Raw genomic sequence first — 22771 nt, forward strand, 5'->3', positions numbered from 1 at the left:
AGAAACACTTTTTTCTCTCATTTGGGTTTAACTAATCTTCTCCTGATCTCCCCAGCAAATCCATTTGACTTGGTAGATTAGAAACACACAATTCACTGTATTGAAAGTTCCTCTAAGTAGTCCCCAAAAGTTTGAACTTCTAGTTGCAAGTTTTCTATGGTATCAAATCAACTAAAATGGCAACAGTGCCAGGGATGTTTATAAAGGAAGCAGCCTTTAATCTCCTGTCCTGCCTGATGCCCCACTGACCAGCTCAAGCTGTTTTGGTGCAGTGGCCAGAGCTCCATTGAAGTACTCTTCTGCCTGTCTCACACACAGAGCAAAAGCTCTCTGCTAATCATTTTCTTTCAAAGCAGACCATTTAAAATGTTGCTTCTGTGTCTTCAGGTCTTGTCCTTACAGGTCCAGAAAGGATTGCTCTTAGTGGTTTGTGCAAAAATAGCCTCAGGTTTTATTGGAGATTACCACTAAGATAAAGGCACCGCAACAGGTCTTTAATTGTCTCCTTCACTGCTTCTAGTAATTTTCATTGGAATAAGAAGCAGCTGGTAGAGTCCATGGCAAGAAAATCCATCAATTTTTTTTGACATAAAATAATCCAGCAGTTTTGGGTCTTTTTTTGATGGCAAGAGAAAACTTCTTCTCTCTTCAGGTGGCATGGTGGCTGTTAATAGGAGAGTATCTACTTTTCTACCTCCTCTAAATCTGTCTTTTCAGCTACCATTAGTTAATCATACTAAAGATTTATTGCTACAAGGCTCTTTGCAGCTCCCACAAGAAATTTCAGACTTGAGACCTCTTACTGCCTTGCCTTACTTTTTTTTTTCAGACATACTTTTTGGTTTTTTTCACTTATAAATGCATAACCCTGAATGAATTGTTGTCAGCTTGTTTACAGGATCCTTTTAAATGCTTTCCCTATTGCTGGGAGCACATCTTTCTTATTCTTTGTTCAGTTTTTCCCTTGACAACTGAAAATAACAATAACAAGAAGTGCCCAAGAGCTATTTTAAGTCTTTATAGTTATTATAATTGCAGTTTTCATAGGATTTCTCTGCTGTACTTTGGAAGCAGACATTAGTTTCCATATTGAAACAAGTACATGCTACACAGCAAAAGAGTGTGAAATAGACTTGTGATAACCTATAACTTAGGTGTTTATCAAAAGATACCATTTTATTGTGTTAAGATCCATACCCTGCAGTAACAGTTATGCCTCCTATGGAGAAATTAATTTCCACTTAAAATCACAGTACCAAGCACAAGGTAATACTCATCCAAAGTACAAAGAGGTTGATACCTACTGGATTTTTTGATTGAAATATCTGTCACACTTTTCAAACATATGAGTGTTTTTTAAATCTAAGTGCTTTTGAAAAATCCTTCTAGAGATCACCCTGCTTGTTTGAGCTGCTGAATACCTTTCAAAAGATAGCTAGTAGCAAATGCAAAAATTAAAATTTCACACATGGCCGATTGTGTAATGTTTCAGTAGAAGTATTAAGAATGGAAGAGTATTCATTATAGTTAGAGTGGACTGAATTTGAGATAGAAATTCAGAAGAATAACTCTATAGATTTACTGAAATGTCAGTTTTGGGTTTCTTAGTCATTGAACTACTTTAGCTTAGCAAAATCCTAGCAAAAATCCTTTTGTTTGTATCACTGCAATACAATGGAAATGAATTAGTTCTAGTAGCATCTTAATATAACAATTATTAATAGCTAGCTTTTTTAAAGGTGGCACTTGCCTGAAAAGCAAAGTTGTAACAATCAATAATTCAGCCTATTTGCATTCTGATTGATTTAACAATAATTTACTTGCCATAAATATTCTGTTGTAATTCTCCATTAAACATCTGCTGTTTTTTTCATAACAGTTGTCAGCACAAGAGACAAAACAATGATTCTCTTATTTATGAATATGAGTACCATAGTGAAAAACCAAAAGAGGAAAATATATCTGTTTTACTATAGGACTGGTTGATACCCCCATTGCCCAAATCAAAAGAATATGTCTGTGCTTTTATTCAGTTATAGTACTCTGTAGTGCCTTACTTTGCTGTTCCATGGTTGATACTCATGAAAATTTGCTATTCATTAAAGAGGCCAGCAAAACTTGGCCTCAATGACTGAAACACTGTAATGAAATGCATTTTTAGAGGAGCCTCTAGTAATCCCTGATCCGAACTGGCCCTGAGTTATTTACAGGTGTGGGACTGCATTAATCAAAGCCAGGGCTAGCCCCATTTGATGCATAGGAACGGTTCCATAAGTTTAATTTATTTGTGTGCTCTGTGAAGTACACAAGCACAGAGATTTCATCCTCCTCTTATGTAGGACATGGTAAAGTCACCTTTATTTCAGTGGTGCAAAAAGAGCATGCTGAGATTCATGCAATTGATCACTCACAATTCTGGAGATGGTCATCTTGCTGAACAGTGAATTTAAGCCCCAGTCCCCCATCCTCTAAAATTACCTGGGAGTATTCCCACAGGCACTGAGGGCAAAGAATCAATCACTGTTACTATAATTAATTGTAGAAGATGCATTTAGTTCTGTGGGAACATGGAATTGTTTAAATACTGCTAAGTGCCTCAGGCTAAATAGCAACACAGGCACAATTCATTTTAAATACTACATCTCAAACAAAAAAAAATATTGCTCTCCAAGCATTTTTATAATTGATATTTTACTTATTTAAGTGAGCTTTTATGGCCATTCTGGAAAAAAAAAAAAAAGAAAAACCCAAACCAAAACCTTGGGCATACATAGTTTATGGATTTTGTATAGAAGTTTTCATACACTTCTGGAAGATAGACACTTTCAAGGTGGGTGGTGGAAGACATCTAATTGAGCATGGCAGGAAAATACTAAAAGCAGAGAATACCAGATAAGCTGTAAATTATGTGGATAAGAAATGTACATTTATTCCAGATTCACTCAACGACTGTGCAATTTTAGTTGATAAATTGAGTTTGAGCTGAGTATCTTCCAAGTAAAAAGAGTAAGCCTCTTTGGCTTGGGCTCAAAACTGTAGGCTCCTTGCCTGGGACAGTAATATCATATCCTTTGTGGTTCAGGCATGCGGGAGAAGATGCAGGAAACTGATCTCTACATATGTTTTTGTTCTGTGCAGGAGACTATTCCCCACAGTGGTGGCTGGAAACTGCCTACAGGATGGGGCTGCTGGGGAGTTCATATAGGTTTCTGATTCAATTTTCCTTCTCCAGATGGCCAAAGTGGTTGAGTGACTGAGCTTTAGCTTGGATCCATGAATAGCTTCCAAAGGACTGGCCATCCCAGAGTCCTTGGCACATGGACACTTTTCTCTCCTAGTGCACTCTCTGGACATTAGGAGACAGCTTTACCACTGCTCTGCTAAAGACTCTATCATATGAGGAACTGAAGTTATCCTTGGAAGCTGGAACCCTCACTGCCAAATACCAGATCGCCTCCAGAGTTACAATAGAGAGCTTCTCTCAACAGACACATTTTTAGCCCTTCTTTCCAAGTGTGGTGAAATTTTGCTATGCAGAAGCATTACTTAATCAGGTTTGATTGCAGCCACAGCACAATTTAATCTCTTTTATATACTGCCGACTAGTCTAGACTACTAGCTCACACAATATTAATGCAATACAGATTAAAAGAATATTGTTGGAAAATACTGAAAGAGAGCCTTGTTTATGTCCCACTCCTACTAAAACTGAAATTAAAATGTTAATTCGTCACTTACTGAATAGTCACTTCAATAGCATTCATTTAAAATTGCCTAAAAATTCTTAGATTGACATTCTGCAATTGTAGGCTATAGAGACAGAATTTGAATTATGCTATTTTTTCTGAACTGAGAAAAAACTGCATTAAATTTCTCTTGAGATAGAAAGAAAATAAGTTAATACATCCTCTTGGTGGTTTTTCTGAGTTTTGTTCTCTTTCTATGAACATACTCAGAACCAAGGTAAGAGAATCAGTGAATCTGATTTAAATCCAGAGTCTATTCATGAGAAACTACTTCTGAATTCAGAACAGCAAATACCCATGCAGGGAACATGATTCTGCAAGAACAGAGCCCTCTTTCCCAGTGCATTTTACTCTGTGAGACAGAATCTATATTTGTGCTTATCTGAAGGCTGAAGGTCTCCTTGCCAGGACAAACTATTCAATGAAATAGTTGCATTCAGTCTTCCAGGTCTTTGGCCTAAGAGAATGAATATAGTTTCCACAGAAATCAATGCATTTGAATTATGCACCGTTTGACTTTCCCGAAACTAATATTGCATGAAAGTGTAGAGGAGCTTCTTTTGGGAAAAAAAAGGAAACCATGACAGAATTTTTAAGAGGTACAAAAAAGAGTAAAAACCAGTTTGTAGGTTTGTGGGCTTTTCATTGTTTAGATGATGATGATGATGATTATTATTATTATTAATTATTATTACTATTTTAGGGCTAACAGTTACTACATATACCTTTCTAAAGAGTGAAAATCCCCCTTATTAAGTAATTTTAAGAATAGATGTCAGGAACAGGATCAAACGTGCCTCAGAATATAGTCTGCTGATTCAGGATAAAAAGTTAACATTAGTATCTAATGCATTTCTCATTACTCTGACTTGATTGCTAATAAATTAAACTAATATCCCAAAGAGGAGTCTTCTTTGCTTAAGACTGGTCTCTCCCTGACCTTTTCTTGACCCATGAGCCTTTCATTATGTTTTTTCTCCCCTGCCCAGCTGAGAAGGGCAGTGACAGAGCAGCTTTGGTGGGGATGTGGTGTCCAAGCAGGGTCAACAAAAAATATGTAAATTTTTTCACTTTTATTTTCAGTTCTGCCCTATTATTTCTGCACTTACCTGAGCTTTTCTGATTTTCAGTTACATACCTAAAAAAACAATACATAAGATTGAAAGTGAACAGACCTCTTTATCTATAAGTAGAAGGACACATCGGAGAAGAGTGATTCAGAAGAGTTCCCATCAGTCTAATAGAGATTTTTCACCTATTCCAATAGTTCGTTTACTCTCTGTTTGTATTCTTGCTTTCCCTGTTCTGTAGTATTCAGTGTATGCATGAAGTCAGTATTTCCTTCTCTTTAATCCTCTTAGCTTAGAAAATATTATCTAGCTTGCACAATATCATTAATAGATAGGGTGTTAAAATAAACCTTCCTGTTCCCCATTGTCATTAGAGATTCCAGATTTTTTTTCTCAGATTTTTATTAACTCTATTTCTCCTTTCAGTTAATATTAATTCAATCTTCAGCTGGTGTTAGCCAGTATAAACTGATGAAGCTTTACTGATTTATGCAGCTGAATTTTTAGTTTATGGTTTCAATAGGTTACATTTAATGGTAACCTATAAAATCAGTTGCCTATGCACCTGAAAATTAATCCACACACAGTGTGGATTGAATATCCCTACCCATGCTGGTAGGAAAAGGGCAAGCAGAGTAAACACACGAACAGCTAATCTTAGCAAAGATTTACAGAGAAATAGGGTATAATAGAGAATCATGGGTATAAGGTTGTCATGGCAAATACAGACTAAATAATTCATTTCAATAGCATAAATTGTGCACATACCTATTCTTAAGTCATAATACATTGTCCCTTTCTCTTGCTTTCTTGAACCAGCTGTTTGCCCATACTTTCTTGTTAGAGGTGCTCAAAACTAGCTGAACACAGACACCATTCTTTACCCTGACCCAGTACCTCTTTTATCCTTTTGTAGCAACTAAATGATTACAGATTTCCCACGTCTTTTACACATATTTAATTGCTGTTTCCTCTTCCCTGTTCTTGCTGAGATCTGGAGAAAAGTAATGAATCTTCTTACTGCCTTTTTCACCTCTGTATTCACCTCTCAGAACCTACAGGAAAGCGAGCAACAATCTATAGACAAAAGCCTATGTAGTTTTAAAATTTCATTTGGGGTAGAGTGTTGTTTGTGACTTTCACTTGCTATTTCCATTTTTTAATAAAGAAACCAATAAAGGGATGACTTATCATTGAGAATGCACCAGCATGTGGGAGACTAAGGCTCAGTCAGGACCCAATCACTCACTAATTTCAGCTCATCTCCAAGCTTTTCAGCCCCACTGTATTTTTGAAATTCTACTTTCCAAAAGATCATGAGAAGTTGACTGGTAAAGTCAAGTGCAACTGTTCCTATTGGTCAGAAATATTAGAATAGAGCAGAATAAACTAGAACTGAAAAGTTCAGTTGGAAGGGACCTACTAAGATCATCCCGTCCAACTGCGCGATGGCTTCAGGGCTGACCAACAATTACAGCATTGTTTATTAATCTTATTAATGGCATTGTTCAAATGCCTCTTAAACACTGACAGCCTTGGGGCACCCACTACCTCTCAAGCAAGCCAGTTCCAGTGGTAAGGAAATGTGGTACCAGTTCTTGGTACAGAAATGCTTCCTAATGGTCAGCCTAAACCTGTCCTGACACAACTTTGAGCCATTTCCACTTGTTCTGTGACTGGATACCAGGGAAAAATGTTCAGCACCTTCCTCTCCACTTCATCTCCTCAGAAAACTGCAGAGAACAATGAGGTCTCTACTCATTCTCCTTTTCTCTAGACTAGACCAACGCAGAGTCCTCAACCAGTCCTCACAGCAGCTCCCATTAGTCATTGGGGATTTTCATTAATACAGCCTATGCTTGTCTGTTCACACTGAAGCACAAAAATAAAAATAAATATTAGCAGTGAAAGGAAAGTTAATGTTGATTAAAATTGTTATTTAATACAGAGATGAATTAAGAACATTCACATGACTTTAGATCAAAAATTCTTACTTGTTGATGTGATACTGCAGAGTAATACATATAATTACATTTAGTGCCTGCTTTAAAAAGAAAGAGGCATTACAGTTTTGTGGGCACAATTTATTTCAGGCACAAATGCTAATATTTTCATGGTAGTCAAAAAAACAAGCAGTCAGAGGTTTAGAAGTTAAACATTTGAACCTGCAATTAGTGCAGAAATTTAAATGTGGATTCATATTTATTTTCATTTGCAAGGCTATATGCCTTCAAACACCAGTTGTTAGCTTATTCATTAAAGCTTTTGGTAATTTAGACAGTTTCTCCACAAATTGATGTATGCCTGCATTGTTCTGTGGCCACAGCAACAGAAAATATTGCATCAGATTATTATAAATGGTGCTCCTTAATTGCTTTTCTAAAACAATGCCTCACCAAACTATTTTCAAAATAAGAACTGTCTGACCACACCAGTTCAGCAGTTGCAGAAATGTACTCAGCAAGGTTTGCAAAGCTGAACCAATATCAGGCATGTCCATACGCACATCAATCCTTCCATGCACATCCATTCCTCAACCTACACCTGCACTTGTATTCACAGCTGTATAATTATTGTCAGCTGTACCAAGAAAGGGGGCAATTACATTCCAAATGAAAATTACAAATATGTTAGTGCAAAGCTTTCTCTTTTTTTTTTTTTTTTTTTTGTTAAATACTTCAACACATCACTGATGTCAGAGGCAGCAGCATGACAGTACAGCAAACCTGATCAGCAAATGTCACCTCCATCCTTGTTTCCTCATGTAGCACCATGTGGGACAAGGTCAGTGCTGAGAACAAGGATTATGCAATTAGCTTTATAGGAGAAGGCTGACAGCATGCAGATGGAGGGATCAGTAAGACAGATGAATGAATTTACAGTGATTAAGCATACTCCCATCTGCACCCCCAGAGAAATGAGGAACTGACATTTAGTTACACACCACCTTAGCATCTGCATGGAGATGAAGTGAAGGTAAGGAAATTATGCACTCTGTCATGTTGTTTTCCTGAACCACTTCAGAGAGACCTACCAAAGAAAAGAATGGCTGGCCCTGGTGGAGGTGATAATATCGAAGGATAAAGGCTAAATGCAGTGGACTAGTAGAAATTATTTTATAAGTCAAATGTATATATATGCAAGTGTGCTACAAACAACTAATATAATGAGATTATCACATTCACCTTTACTCAACTCTATCTGATTAAGACTTAACTTATAAAAAGCCAAATGCTAGTGCAGAATCTGATCTATGTAGCATGCTGATACCCAGGACTTCCTCTGGAACACGCAGTGTTGGGTGGCTGTCCCTTTCATACATTAAGATTTTGCATGCAAGGAGAGGCCTATGTCACATGGTGGGAATCCTAAATCTTGTAAGTCTTTTAAATTATTGTTTCAAACCAGTATTTCCACAGGCAGTTACATTTTTTTGTGACTGAGGCTTGTTTGTTCTCACAAAGGACAGACATCCTCTCCTGACACTGGAACATCAAAGGAGAGCTGGTAATGAGATAGTGGTGAGCAGAGCTGTGACTGATTGCTTCAAATTGAGGGTACCAATAATGGTGAGGCATAATGACTGCCTGGTAGCTATCCTGAAATGCAGGCAGTCCTTAGGAAATTGGCAGCATCTACCCCAAACATCTGGGCCCAGAGGCACCCACTGGAGCTCTCTATTTAGGGCGGTCTTGGGCAGGTTAGACGGACTGAGTCACGAGTTTATTTTGGATTAGTGCATAGCTGGTGCCATGTTCCCTGCTGCCCTGTCTGTAGTCATTGTTGTGCAGAGCTCAACAAGCAGCTTCTGCCACACTGTGGGGTCACACTGAGGGAGGGGAGTCTGAACATTGCTGCAGAGCTCAGGTGGGGATGAGGGGACACTGAGGACTGTGGTGGCAGCAAGAAGTCCAGGCAGCAAAGCAGGCAGCCCCCAAATCAAAAATTTAATTGAAAGAAGGCAAAAGTAGCTGCAGAAAGTAATGAAAATTCAGCTTGGTATTAACTTCAAAAGCACAGAAGCCAGTGCTTAGCAGCTGGCTGTCTCCTTCCAGGATATGAGCCCTACACAAGATGCTGCATTCTGCAAAGTTTTAGCTAGTTCCAACCAATAGTATGGCTGCTTTAGTGCTGGTGGGAAAAGAAAGGGCAGGTGCACAAGTGGATAGTAAGAGTTTCTGACAAAAAAATATTTTTTTAGGACATTTTTTCTTTATTTATTGATTGTTTGCCAGATCATGCTTTGGATAACAAGTGACATTTCATTTTTCCAGGTATGCAGTATCTTACATCTCATGAGCTGGTGTAAGATTGGATTCCCAAAGTGTTGTCCATCTGGATCTGTGTGTTTGGGATATTAACTGAAATGCTTTTAACTGTAGTACTGTGTGGGGAAAGTTAAAATAGTGTTTCTCTTAGGAAAAAAAGTAAGGACCAATAATCACCATCATTCAAAGATTTGAATTTCACTTTCTCTGAATAAACATGCAAAAGGTTCTATGAAGACAGCTAATCAGATGCTGATTCACCCATATATTCACAGGTTTCTTGTTCTTCTCCTGAGCATCACTAATTAGAAGAGAGGAGATTATCAGTATAATACAGATATGATGGATTGGAGGTGTCAGAATGAGGTTCTTTGAAAACTCATTATTTCTTTTGATCTGTTTAAGAGCATTCTGCATGCAAGCACTGCTTTTTTTTTTTTTTTTTTTTTTTTTTTTTTTTTTTTAAATGAAAACAGCACATCCATTGCTAAAGTAGTAATCCAAATAATTGTGATGAGAATTGTGGACCGAGATTTTCCTTTTCAGGATCCATTCAGGAGTCTTGGTTAAAGCATATGTGATGCACTGACTTCCAGAAAGTTCTCAGTATGACTCTTCTGTTAGCAATGGCAGCAATATTCAATGCAATATCATTGGATCTGTCAATGGCAGCAATAAATAACAGTTCTGAACACAGAGGAAACCTTTAATGTGCAAATTATCAGTTATAATAAAAAGCCCTGCCACTCAGTTGACCAGCCCTGTCTCTTTCACCCTTTTTTAATATATCCATGGCAGTCTAAATTTCCTGTTTTGTTTAATTGTTTCTGGGTGAGCTGAGCATCACTGCAAATGCCAAAATCTGTTATTGTATTTTCCATAGACTGAACTCTCCAAATAAGCACTCAGATCACAGTAAGCTTAATAACAGTTGGCCCAAATCCTTCAGATTTATTGAAAGGGAAGCTGTGATAGCTGGGCATGTTAGTCCTCCTCCACTCTCAGAAAGTTTCTAGCAAGTTACTGAATTGCTTCAGGGGCTTACTGTGGTGCTTTTGAGCATGGGGGTTTGCAATTCAGAGAACAAAGGGCTGTCAACAGAAGTCTAGAAATTATATGTGTTTTGAAAAAAAATCTTAGGCTCTGATAGACAAAAAGGGAGATTTTTATGTCAAAACACGTATTTAAAATGCCACAGTATCATTACAAGATTGTTCACCAGCAATAATGAAGTAAGATTATATATAACCTTGAGAGAAAGGAGAAACAGCAACATGTTGTGTAGCAGCCTGCCACTGATGCTAGAAAGAGTATTGCTATCCAGTAACCACAGGGCTGAATTCAGGCATGATGTGTAAGGCCATGTTGGGTTAACCTGCATTAAACACCTGACAGCTTGTCTTTCTTACCCTCTGGAAACACTTGTATAACTTGTCATGCCAGTGAAGTCATAATGAACTGAGCAAACTAGTTGAAACCAAATATGCAGAGAAACATATTTGTCATTACACTTAAGCTGACAGCTGTAGCAATTTTCTTTGAGCAGACACACACAGATTGGTGAAAAAGAGGCAAGCTTCTGTGGATTTCTAATTTCAGAGCTCTGTTACAAAGGCCATTGAAAATGGGTCTCTGATTTTAAGAAGTATTAGGAAACAATCAAAACCAGGTGGTTTGTTTGGGTTTAATATTCATGAATCATTAGCAATTTCTAACAGCATTAGGGATTAAACTTTACAGAATTTTCAAGAGGAAGCAGAAACTATTGTAAGATTCATAGTAGGATAGAAGTAGCATGATGAAAAAAATGGGTCACTACAAATAGTATAGGAAAAAATCATTACAATCAGTAGCAGCAGTAGAAGAACATCTTCATTTTCACTGTAGTTTAACTGATCATTGTGACACTGACAGCAGTATTAAAGGTCACTTACTGGATTAATCAGTAATTCTGATTTTCTTGTGTGATTTCACACTGAAAGTTCACACCATTAAACACATTATAAATGGGTAACTATCTATATAGGCACCTTCAAGTTCACATGAGGCAAATCAAATTTACTTAGCATATGGAAAAGAAGTACTGAACTAAGTCATATGACTTTGCATTTGCTCTTTTCAAAGTCACCCTGGGCTATCACCACAGCTCAGATGATTCATGGTGACTGGCTATTCAGCAGTAACTTGTGCATCTAAACAGTGACATTAAAATATTTTGCTGAAAATGTCTTTATCTAAGCATTACTGAAAACATAAACTCTGTCATCAAAAACTATTTTTGAAGTATAACTTTAATTATAATTAAAACACATGTATATAAAATCTCTTTGATATTCAATAAATAACTTCCTTTTATTCATGATATTGAATATGTATGGTGTCAGTTTCCTTTAAACTACAGTTACTATGAAGACCTTTTACTGCTTAGAACTTACAAGAAATTCCACAAATATATTTTTAGACATTTGTCTTGTTTCTCTTCACCTCTAAATTCACCCAGAGATATAGTGTAATTTCTTTTCTCTCACTCATTGTTAAAGATGTCCCATTTTGACTTCCAGTGCAGTGACACTGCCATTCCACCCTTTTAGTAAGATTTTTATTCAGTTGTCTTGCAGAAACAGCCTTGTTTTGACAATGTCACTGCAGGTAATGCACTTGCAAAGTCATTTTCTTTTGTAGCTTTTACAGTTGTCTGCTGTTTCCTCTCCCTATTACTAACTCTCCAATTCTCCTTTAGGGGGTATGCATCATTCTCTCTTTGTTGCACAGTGCACTCCCAGCATAACCTCCCTGGGGAAAACTAGCCTATGCTACATTTTCACCTTCCATTTTTCTGCTGCTGAATGAAAAGCCTACCTTTCAAATCAGGTATCCTGACTTGTCATCATGACGTTTCCTCTACTTGTCTGCTCTAACATAAAATTTAGCGAGACAAAACTGAACTCCTAGCTCAGACACCAAGGATGGATACTTTTTTTTCCCCATTGTGAAATATCTTGGAAGCTCCTGGACTCACTCCATCCAAAGGTGACAGCTTTTGGACTGAAGCTTTAGTACTGCTACTGAAATCTGAGAGGATTCCTTGTGTATTGTTGGGATCCTGGACTGAATTATACACCTGCTCTTCCTCCACTGAGGTGTCAGAGATGCTAGAGATAATGTTCATCAGATCACAAGAGCTGTATCCCAGCTAGAGAAAAGCTTGTGAGTTACAGCAGTCTGGGAGAAAAATCACAGTTTTCTGTATTGCAATCAGAAGATTTTTATCTTCTGCAGTGTTGATTGGAATAATTGTTTCATCCTCACTTTTCCTTCACATATAGATTATTCCCTCAGCTCCTGGAGTCACTTAGATCTCTTACTTAACATCTTCACCCCATGTTTCACATGTACAGGCTGACTGTGAAAATTAAAGGTTCTTCTATTTGTGAATTTAAGTCTCTGAATGTCTTTGTGGTTTGGCTAACCATGCTGTCCTGTGGGCATGACATGTCCTCCCTAACAGATCTGTGCGCCCATTCCCTTCAGGATAACCTGCATCATATACTCTCTCCAAACTCATATTGTTTAACAGGAACACAGACTAAGTGTTGCAATCTGTCTTTTTTTTTTCTTCTTCTTCTTTTTTTTTTTTTCTTTTTTCCTTTGCCACTTGTTTGGGTATTTTTTCTTTTACCCATCAGAAATACTGGTTGGATATGAGGGAAGCAGAATGCAACTCAAAGAAGCAGGGGTATAGTCAGAGGCTAAGGGAGAATGGATATGATGAGTAAGAAAGTCTTTTTATTATATAATCAGTTTTCATACTCAATCTCATTTTAATACATTAAATACTAAATTTGCAAGTCATTACCAGAAGATATGATGATTCTTTCAGGTCTGTCATGAAAAATGTTTGTACTACAAACTGACAGTTACTGACAGTAGAATAAGTCCATTACAAGAAATCAATATCTTTTTTTTTTTCAGTCATCATTATAGTGTTATTTTGTGTGTTTTCTCTTGTAAATTCAGTGAATTAAATTTAAAAAAAAATCACTGAAAACATTTTTTTCACCACAAATACAAAGCTAATGTAGTTTGTAGTGAATTGGATAATGCTGGATTAAAAGAAAGAAGACAACACTAAAAACAAGCTGCAATTGAATAGATCATTATTACAGCATATTCATCTAACATTATCTTTACACAACCTGTCAGCTTTCAGTTTGATGCTTCTTCCAGATATTTCAAGCTCATGGAACATAAAACTACAGTAAAACCTAAATTAAGACAGCAATATGTGACATAATAACTTTGGTAAATTATTTCTGGTTCATAGGATGGTTTCTGGAATTGTGAGGATTAGTCCTTCACATTGAACATCAAAGAGTCTGGCACAGACAGAGAAGATAAACTCTGATCCTTGTGAGCTTGTTCACGTCACTTCTACCCATTTAAATTCCAGTTAGGTTGGTCAGAAGCAACAGAGAAAAGCTTTAAATTGCATTATTAACAATAGGTTAAATCTTAGACTGCTGATTAAATCAATTTCTCTCAGATAAAATCATAATAGGCCTTGGCTGTATTTGTCTGACAGGAAACATGTCATTGGTGATGCTTTGTGTTGCCTTTAATGAGTGTGATTGTCATCTTCCAGCAGGGAGAGTACAAAAGGCACCTGCAGGTCTGGGTGAATGGAATCACTTATTGATCAAGTTGTCAGGCCTGTCAGGCATTTACGAACAGCAGAATGAGTACATAAAATCAATGTGATCTTGTATTTGTATGGAGGCTCCCCAGGTCAGTCAGCTGATTGAAAATTTTGACTGAATTAGCTACACATAAAATATAATTTCCAAAATTGTCTAACTCATAACATTCATGCTTAAAAACAATCAAGCTGTTGAATAGTATTGTGATTTTTGAAGACACTTAGATTTCTTAGAAATCATTTTGGCCAGCTTTGTTTTGGGGTAGAACAGCAGCCTACACAATTATTATCTCTATCTGAAAATTGGTTTTTAACTCTTATTTATTATTTATATTTAGCTTCTTCTCCCCATTTGCTGAGAGTCAGCTCCATTTTAGCAGTGATGTTTGCTGCATTTCATCCATTATATCAAGTTGAGGCTGTTCTGGGGGGACAGTAAGCAGACAAGTAGGGAACTGCCTCATCTTCCCTAAGAAAACTGCACATTTGCATGTGGGCTCTTTGTGGTCTGAATCACCTTCCTGGGGCTGGAGCAAAGAGAAGGGAAGGAGAGCAACTCCAGTGAGGAGGGGTAGCAGGAAGAACCCTCCACTACCTCCAGTACTGCTTTGGCAGCCAAGGTGGATTTTTGACTGATGAATGCCCAAATGAGACCTGAGTTACTGGCAATGGAGTTAATAACATTAAAGTAGCAGTCCTGTCTCAGAACCTTCTTTACAAAAGACAATTAACATGGTCATTTTAGTCTCTGAGGCAATGCATTTGCATTTCCAGTTTTTTGTTAGCTGCTATCTTTTCTGCTTTCCCTCTGTCACTCCACACCCACATTTATGATTTGTTCACTGGATTTCCATTCAAATCCTACCCTTCCCTCACTCCATTATTCTCCTCAGAGAGCCACTTTCTCCATACTATCTTCCACATCTGTCTTCTTTCTTCATTTGTTTGTCTTATTTGCTGTCCCTAAATGCACAGAGAAATAAAACTAATTCAAGACTAAAAACTGGCTCATTGAATTTAAATGTTTTCTCTACTGTTTTGGATACATGACATTTTTTTCTTTACAGATGGATAAAATTCGTGCTTGGACATGAAATGTATTATGAAGTCTGAAAGGCACAGCTTTTTTTTTTCTTTTATTAAATCTTCTTCAAATTTTTATCACTGTATCAGTCGTCCCTGCAATTTTCCCATAAAAACTTGCTTTACTGTTGAGCCTTTGGAATCAGATTAGTTCTCAGTTTCTTTCAGTGGGAGTTAATCAGCTAAAATCTTGTCTATTTTATAGCTATAATATCACCAGCATCACAATGAGCAAGTTCATTATAAGTGAAAGTAATAACACAAAATTTTAGCATCCATTCATGTGTCAGAAAGAAATAACAAGAATACTGCTAGAGAAAATCTCTTTCCAGCCCACAAGTCCCTCCACAGAAGTCTCCTCATCTGTGAATAACTGAGGAGATCTTCCAAGTTTCCACACACTTCAAACCAGAACCCCTCAAATTCTCCCCTCTTTTACACAAAGGCATGGCTTTTTCTGTGATTCAGGGAAACATCTCCATGGATATAAGACTGAGGGTGTCCTAAGCCTTAGGTGTCTGAATTTCAGAAGATAACACAGTATTTAAAGGCATGATGTATGAATGCAGATATCATTGTAAATGTTGTTTGAAAGTTAGACTGGGTTGATAGGAATGCATCTGTGGTGGATTTAAACTTCTCAAAGTAAACTTTGAGAGTTCAGAAAATATTTTTGGTGATGAAGAGGCTGTGACTGTTGAGTTCTTATCTGATGATTAATAAGAACTATAAATTAAATCTCTTAACTACATGTCTTTATTATGACAGGTGCATGAATATACAGCAGAAGGGCTGCTGAGGGGAGAAGAGAAATGATGTTTACATAAATTCATAGATGACAGTTTGGAATCACTATGTTTTGAGTCACTTTATTCCACTTTTACTAGAAAATGTAATAGAGATTCAGCTGAATCTTGCACAAATAGCATATTTCATCTTAATTAGTGAGAATTTTGCTTCTTTGGCAAAGGCAGGAATGAGATCTTGGATTTTAGGCTTTCTTGGTCCATATAAAAAATAGTACCTAACTACAGATGCATAAAGAGGTTCCTGAGGAAATGTGCACTGTCTAATGTTAGCACAAAGGAAAACACTTGTCATCTTATCACTGATTTGCTGAAGTATAGCATGAGTGCTTTTCTTCCTTCCTTGACCTTCCTTACCCAGTGCTACCATACCTTTAATATCCTCCTTCCCTGTATTTACGCATAAGATTTTTTCAGATAGTTTCTGTGATTTCTGACCTGCAATGAGGCTTCTCTAATCTTATTGTTTTGATGCTGAAGGTATACATAAATCCTAAGCAAAAAGCATCTAAAATTAAGGGAGAGAGACAGTCAGGGGGAGTGGAGATAATTTAGATCAAGATATATTATGACTTGTCAGTTTATTTCATCTTTATCAGCACCTCAGAAAACCAAGCAACGGGAGTTGCATGCAAGCAGAAAGTTCTTGCCTTCAAACCTGCTCTGCGCTTACACTCAGCTTTCGCTTCCTTCTCCCTCAGCTTACCTTTAAACGTAGCAATTCTGCTAATCAGGGCTTTTTCAGTAGTTCCATGAAGTGGTGGGAGTACAAAAGGAGCACAGCAGCCCTCTGTGCCCCAGTTGTACCCGGAGCACAGGGGTTACAAGGCAGAGCACAGAGGAGCATCCTGCTGGGAGCTCCTGCTTGCTCACGCCTCTCTCTCCTGAGGAAGAGAGCTGTAACTCAAGGAATGGCTGTGCTCTTTATTGCCTCTCAGGAGGCATCTTTCCCATTTTCATATGACCCCAACAGCTGGATCTGTTAACAGCCCAAATTGGTCATAATCCTCTTTAAGTGACTAAATAAAATTGGGGAAATATTTTAAATTTTGTGTGCTATAAATAGACTGTAATTACCAGATACACAGATTAGGAACCTGTCCTCTGAAAGACTGCTATCAAATTATTTTTTTAACAAGTTGGGGCTTTCATGCTAACACTGGGATCCTGTTTGTAATAACCTGGAAATTATGGTGTTAAAAAATTTTATCTTCCAACTAATTTGTGAACTATTTTGAATTTATTATAATTATTTCTCTAAGATTCCAGTAGTCATGTACAAGAATGAGAATTCATAACTTAACAGGATGTGATATACAATTGAATATTTAAATTCTTCTGATTATAAAGACAGTTACAACTTAGTAGAAAAATGGACTTTAGTAGGCACTGTCACACAGATTGCAAATTCCTACATATTTTAAAATGTATGAGTTGTGAAATGATCCAAGGAACTTTGAAACCACGTCAATTATTTTGCATCTGGCATTGCACACCACCTGCATAATGAGAGAGCAGAGGGCTTGATGATTTTCAAAACTTGTTTCAGTGAGTAGTCACATGAGCACATTGTTTTGTTCACCAGACAAATGGAAAGCTATCACTGTCCCAGAATTCAAAAATTACTTTTATTGAATTTTGGTTTATATTTGGCTTTGTTTGTTTCCTTTGTCACTTTGGTATATTTTGATATATCAAAACCTGAGTATTTTTTCTAAAGAGCAGCTTAAAATATATACAGCTATATCCCTTGTACATGCAGTTGGTCTGCCCCAGGGAATTTGAAAGCAGAATGTGATATATGCTGTCTGAAAGGGCACATTTTAATATGTGCAGTTTCTTTGTTTATCAGGTTTCAAAAAGGCTCTGTAGCCAGAGTTAATTAATGAAAACCTTTGGCTCTTTTGTCATTCTTCAAATAGTTTTATTATCATAAGAGCAGTGTTTCAGTGTTTCTGAAAATCTGACCCAGTATAGATGTGTTTAAGGGGAAAAAAAATCAAGGGCCAGACCTGGCGTAGTGATGTTAATATTCCTATTGACAAATTCTGATTCACACACTGCAAATAACACAAAAATTCTTAATAGCAGAGTGTCAAAATTCTGCATCACTCAAACACAGCTTAGAGAAAACTTGGTGTGTAACTTCATAATTCAAAAGTCAACAAAAAAAAAACAAAGGCTACTTTCAAGTAAATTCATTACAGTCTTGATATCCTCTGCTCAGTATTTTTTGTGGCCATTTACACCCCTGTGAGACAGCTGTTATAATATGGCATCTTACAGACTTTTAACACCTGTGTAAAGGTGTAATAAGCCTTGTGTCAAGGTAAATATTATGTGCAGGCCAGAAGCCACATGATCCTTAGCTTGTGAAGCACAACTTCCACCCTCCTCAAACCAGATGGGTTTCACAGGTGAGCCAACAGGAGACAATGGCTGAAAAGAAGGACAGTGCTGCAATTGCCTTCTGAGAGGGAAGAGTAAGGCCTTCAGGAGGTCTGTCTGAGCTACAATTGCCTGTCCTGAGATCTTTTGTCTTGGGCATTTTCCCAGAATATTTGTACTCCTAAAATCTTAAAAATATTTTTGTGTTACTGCAACATTACGGGAGACAATAAACTTAACTTCCTCTGGCATCAGCTTCTGAAAAGGTTTTGGCTCTCCCATGACTATTTCAGTGAAGGTTTACATGCAAATGTGAATTTTTACAAGGAAGTAAAAGCTGACTCACAAAATCACATGAATTTGAAGGGTTCTCCAGAAGTCATCCGCTGCAACCTTTGCCCTGAAAAAGTCCAGTGAGATCAGGTTACCCAGTCAAGTATTGAGGCTCTCCAAGGATGGAGTTTGCACAACCCCTCTAGGAAGCTGCTCTGGTATTTGACCACCTTCCTGTTAGAAAATATACTTCTTGCATCAACATTCCAACTTTCTCATTGCTTTTCATCTCTCTATTGTGCATCTCCATCTCCTTTATGTTCCTTGAAAGAGTGGCTTTAGATAGCAGCAAGATCCCCATGTTATCATCTTTTCATAGGCCTGACAAACCCCATTCCCTCAGGCTGTGCCCATTCATCCCGTGCTTCAGCCCTCTCCTCTGCTGGTCTTTGCTGGGCTGCTCTCAGTGCAGAAATATCTACTTTAATTAGGAAGCCCCAGACTGGACACAGCATTCAGATGTGATATCCCAGGTGCCAAACAGAGGGGAAGGATCCTTTCCCTGGAGCTGCACAAAACGCCCCTGCTAATGCAGCATGTGGAGGGTCACCCTTGATGCAAGGACTCACTGACAATTATGGTCAGCTTGTTGAATACAAGGATGTCCAGGCCTTTTTCTTCAGAACCACTTTTCAGCCAGTCTGCCCCCAGCCAGTTCTGGAGCATGGGGGTATCCTTCCTATTCCTTCCCCTGTGCAGAACTCGACATTTGCCTGTGCTGATTTTCATGAGGTTCCTGTCTGCTCATCTCTCTGAACTGGCAGGATCCCTTTGAATGGCAGCCTGGTACTCAACCACATCCACCACTGGATGCTGGTTAGCATCCAAAATCTTGCTGAAAATCTGCTTTGAGATACCTGAAAACAATTTACAGAAGAAGTCATCTGCAAGAGAAAGCAAGGTACAGAGTTTTGAGAGGCACATCTCAACCTGGAACTGCAGCTGCCCTTGAAGTGAATGTCAAAACTGACTTGCAAGTCACCTATTAGGGCTTATGAGTTGCAAAAATGTCCAAGGAGACTCTTACTTGATGCACAAGGAATGCTGTAGCAGTTCTGACAGATAAAGGCAGTTGCATGTATTTCCAAAACACATTCTCCATTTTTTTCTGTTCTTATATAAACCAATATATGGATTTCTTTGTAGGAATAACTCTTCTGCCTCACCAATATCTGTTAATTTCCCAAATAGAGAGATTCTTTTTCCCTGGCCAGCTCTCTCTTTTTGTCCTCCTGCCAGGGTAAAGCAGGCATAGTACAATAACTATAATTTAATCAAGTGAATGAGAAGTTCTACAAGATAGTCTTGTAGAATTTTAAATACTATTTTAAAAGAGATCTACTTTGGATTTTCTTAACTTATCAGAAAGAATCCTTTCTCTGTGAAAAAAGAAAGGCTGCTGACTTTTTTCACTCAATTTTCCTGGCAACTTATGATCATTGGAAACAAGGTGGTAAGAGAAGTACTGGCTGACCTTTAATGGGAAGCAGAAAAAATGGCTTATCTCTCATAATCAAAAAGATTCAAAAGCTTCTCAGATGCATATGCAAGTGATTTATTTTTTATATGTACTAATGAGACATGAATTCAATAAATTTAAATTCATTGGAGTGACTGTTAGTAATAGAATTTTTGTTTTAATAATCACCTACAATAACAATTAGGTTAACATATATGATGCTAGCCAGTGTTTTGAGTAAGTAAATAAGCCACATCTTTTGAAACATGTAGATTTCCTAATAACTTTTTCTTGTTACTACATTTACTTCATTCACTTCAATGTGAGGCCTTTTGATGACCTTATTCTCTTCTCAATGTTATATTTTTTTTTTCATTCAGGAAAAGAATCAACATTTTTATTGGCAAGAAATGAAAAATCAGTGAAATGGACCCTTTGAGTTCAAGATACATGATGCAGACAAATAGAAGAACTTCCCCAGGAATAGGAATTTAGTTAGGGGATTCTGAATAGGATTCATCTATATTTTGGAGGACAGTTTGCATAGATTAACATATCTGTGCTGTTCTCAATAGAGTTTTGATGATTTATGATTTATGTCAAATGAAGCAACTCTTGCACTGTGTAAACTGATAGACCAAAATCATAGCACTTAATTGTTATCTAGGTGGCTCTGGGAAGAGATTTCAGATGAGATATATTAGAAAGGGTTGGAAAGAGTTTCAACTCTAAGCTGTCTTTATCTGTGGACCCCTTCTTCTCTGGTCCTACACTCTCCTTTTCATAATCAGTGGAGACAACCATTACTGAAAACAGGAATTTTTCAGAGGAGGATTCATCAGGCTTAGATGCATAATTTAGGATATAATTATTTTCAACCTAAACATGTCTGTTAGAAGTAGGTACTCTTTAAGGTCTCTTCCAACCCAAATCATTCTGGCTTTTTATGGTTCTATAATATGATACAATTTACCCCAATAACTGTAAAAGGAATTTAGATTATTATTTTACACATAAATTGATATAATCCATCTGTGCTTAATCTGGAAATGTTCAAATTTTGCTTTAGGTGTCTCTAACTTATTTTGGCTGCATAACTAACTTAATTGGCTGCATAAACTTAGGCCAATTATATTCAACTGCATGTTGACAATCAAATTTTCAGTGATACTTCATCAAAATAGTGCTAGACACCAATTGTGATGTCCAGGCACATCATTAAAGGTGAATTAACACCTAACTTTTTGAAATGTTCTTGAAAGAACTATGGCATGCCTGATATATCATACATTAGCAAAAATACATTTGAAAATCGACCCATAAGTTTCTCATTTATTTTTGAAAAAAAAACATGTCTGATACAAATTTTTATTCTAATTTTTCATATTTCCCTTTCTTTTCATTTAAACATTTTAAATAATATCTATCACTAAAATTATATAAAAGAGACATAAAGACAGTGGCTGTCAATAGTTAGGTACATAAAGTTTTTTGGCAGATAGCTACAGAATGAAGTAGGATAACAAAAGTATTCTTCCTTAGTTTTAAACACCCTCACAGCCCAGTTTGAAGGGTATGAGATGTGTGTAGTGTCAACAATTCCGTAACATGATAGAGTAGTCCAACATTCGGTGTTAGATCTGGCATTCATTTAGTGTTCAAAATTAAATATAACTCATTTCCTGTCATTGACTTATCATTAACATCAATAATTTCAATAATAACTTCTGGTAAGCCTTAATTCAGTATTTATTAAAACAAATGTACTAAGCTGATATTATGAGATATCATCCTGAGACAGATCTGATTTCTGCAAAATCCTTTAAACTAGTGAAATCATTATATACAATTATTAAGTATAATCATTATAATAGAGAAAACCCTCTTGGCTGTCTAAGACTCGTCAAAATGTCCTACTACAAAATAACTTTAAATTGCATGCCCTCGTCTTTCAAAATGGACAGGAACAATTTTCTGTTTCCCAAGTCAAATATTCTTTCCTTTACTCTGTAATGAGCATTCAGAGAAATTTTTCTTATGTAGGCCTATTCATTTATTTCTGGTGTGTGTGACCTGTGGCTTTCAAATGTGAATTACTCTGCATCCTGAAACACATTTTAAAAGTCAAATACATTCAACTATTTTTAAAAATTCCTTTATTTAAATTGTTTTCATATAGGAAAAATCTATATAACTGAGCTGGCATCTGCAATATTCTGCAATTCACAGCAGCAATGGTTTTTTACAAGAAATATAAATGGCTATTTCTTGGTTTAGAAGATAAGCAGAAGAAGTATTAAAAAGGCAGAACTACTGGTATGATTTCTGGGAGCAGGTGCAATTTGCTGTGATTGCAGACATTGCAGTCATTTCAAAGCCAGGCCAAATTTTACCCTGCTCTATACTGAATGAACACAAGGAGCTCCTTACCTTGATCCTTCCTAGACATTTCTGTTCTTTTGGCTTAGAAAATTTTCCAGACAGCTGGTTTTTGAATTGTGAGGAAAGAATTAGGAAAGGCAAAAGAAGAAAAAACAAAATAGCAAGTGTAGTGTGGGTATTTTTTTTCTACCAATTGCTGTCTCTTCCCCTTCCCCTTTTCATAGCTCTGCCTGCCTTTACTGGAAGTGTCACTCATAAGCTCTGAACTTGTTTGAACTCTGATGAAAACTTGCCATCTTCTGAAGCATTTTCTCTGGACAAGTCTCCCACTAAGAGCAGAGCCACTTGAGCCTTGTGAGTGGGGCTCTTAACATGGCCTAATGAAAAGCCATCGAAGCTTAGAATAGACTTTGCCTCCTGCGTCATCATGGTAATTGGGCTGTGGCAGTCATCATGCTGCAGATCTCTTAGTACACTGCAAATGTGATTGCTGAAAGCTTTTGAATCAGAAATACTTTGAGTTGCTTGGAAATACTTGGT

General features: G+C 37.1%; 1 long non-coding RNA gene across 4 annotated transcripts in view; it reads right to left on the minus strand.

Moving 5' to 3' along the window:
• The window catches only part of LOC141728593 (uncharacterized), a 75273-nt gene extending 52827 nt beyond the window's left edge, over positions 1 to 22446 (minus strand). For all 4 annotated transcript variants that reach the window (XR_012579703.1, XR_012579701.1, XR_012579702.1 and 1 more), the window contains exons 1-2: positions 22280 to 22446; positions 18404 to 18457 (exon numbers count right to left, since the gene is read on the minus strand). This is a non-coding gene — a long non-coding RNA (uncharacterized LOC141728593). The remainder of the gene's footprint in view (positions 1 to 18403; positions 18458 to 22279) is intronic.
• Positions 22447 to 22771: the final 325 nt, after the last annotated feature.

This window comes from Zonotrichia albicollis, chromosome 3 (genome assembly GCF_047830755.1).
Source record: "Zonotrichia albicollis isolate bZonAlb1 chromosome 3, bZonAlb1.hap1, whole genome shotgun sequence".
Classification (NCBI taxonomy): Eukaryota; Metazoa; Chordata; class Aves; order Passeriformes; family Passerellidae; genus Zonotrichia; species Zonotrichia albicollis.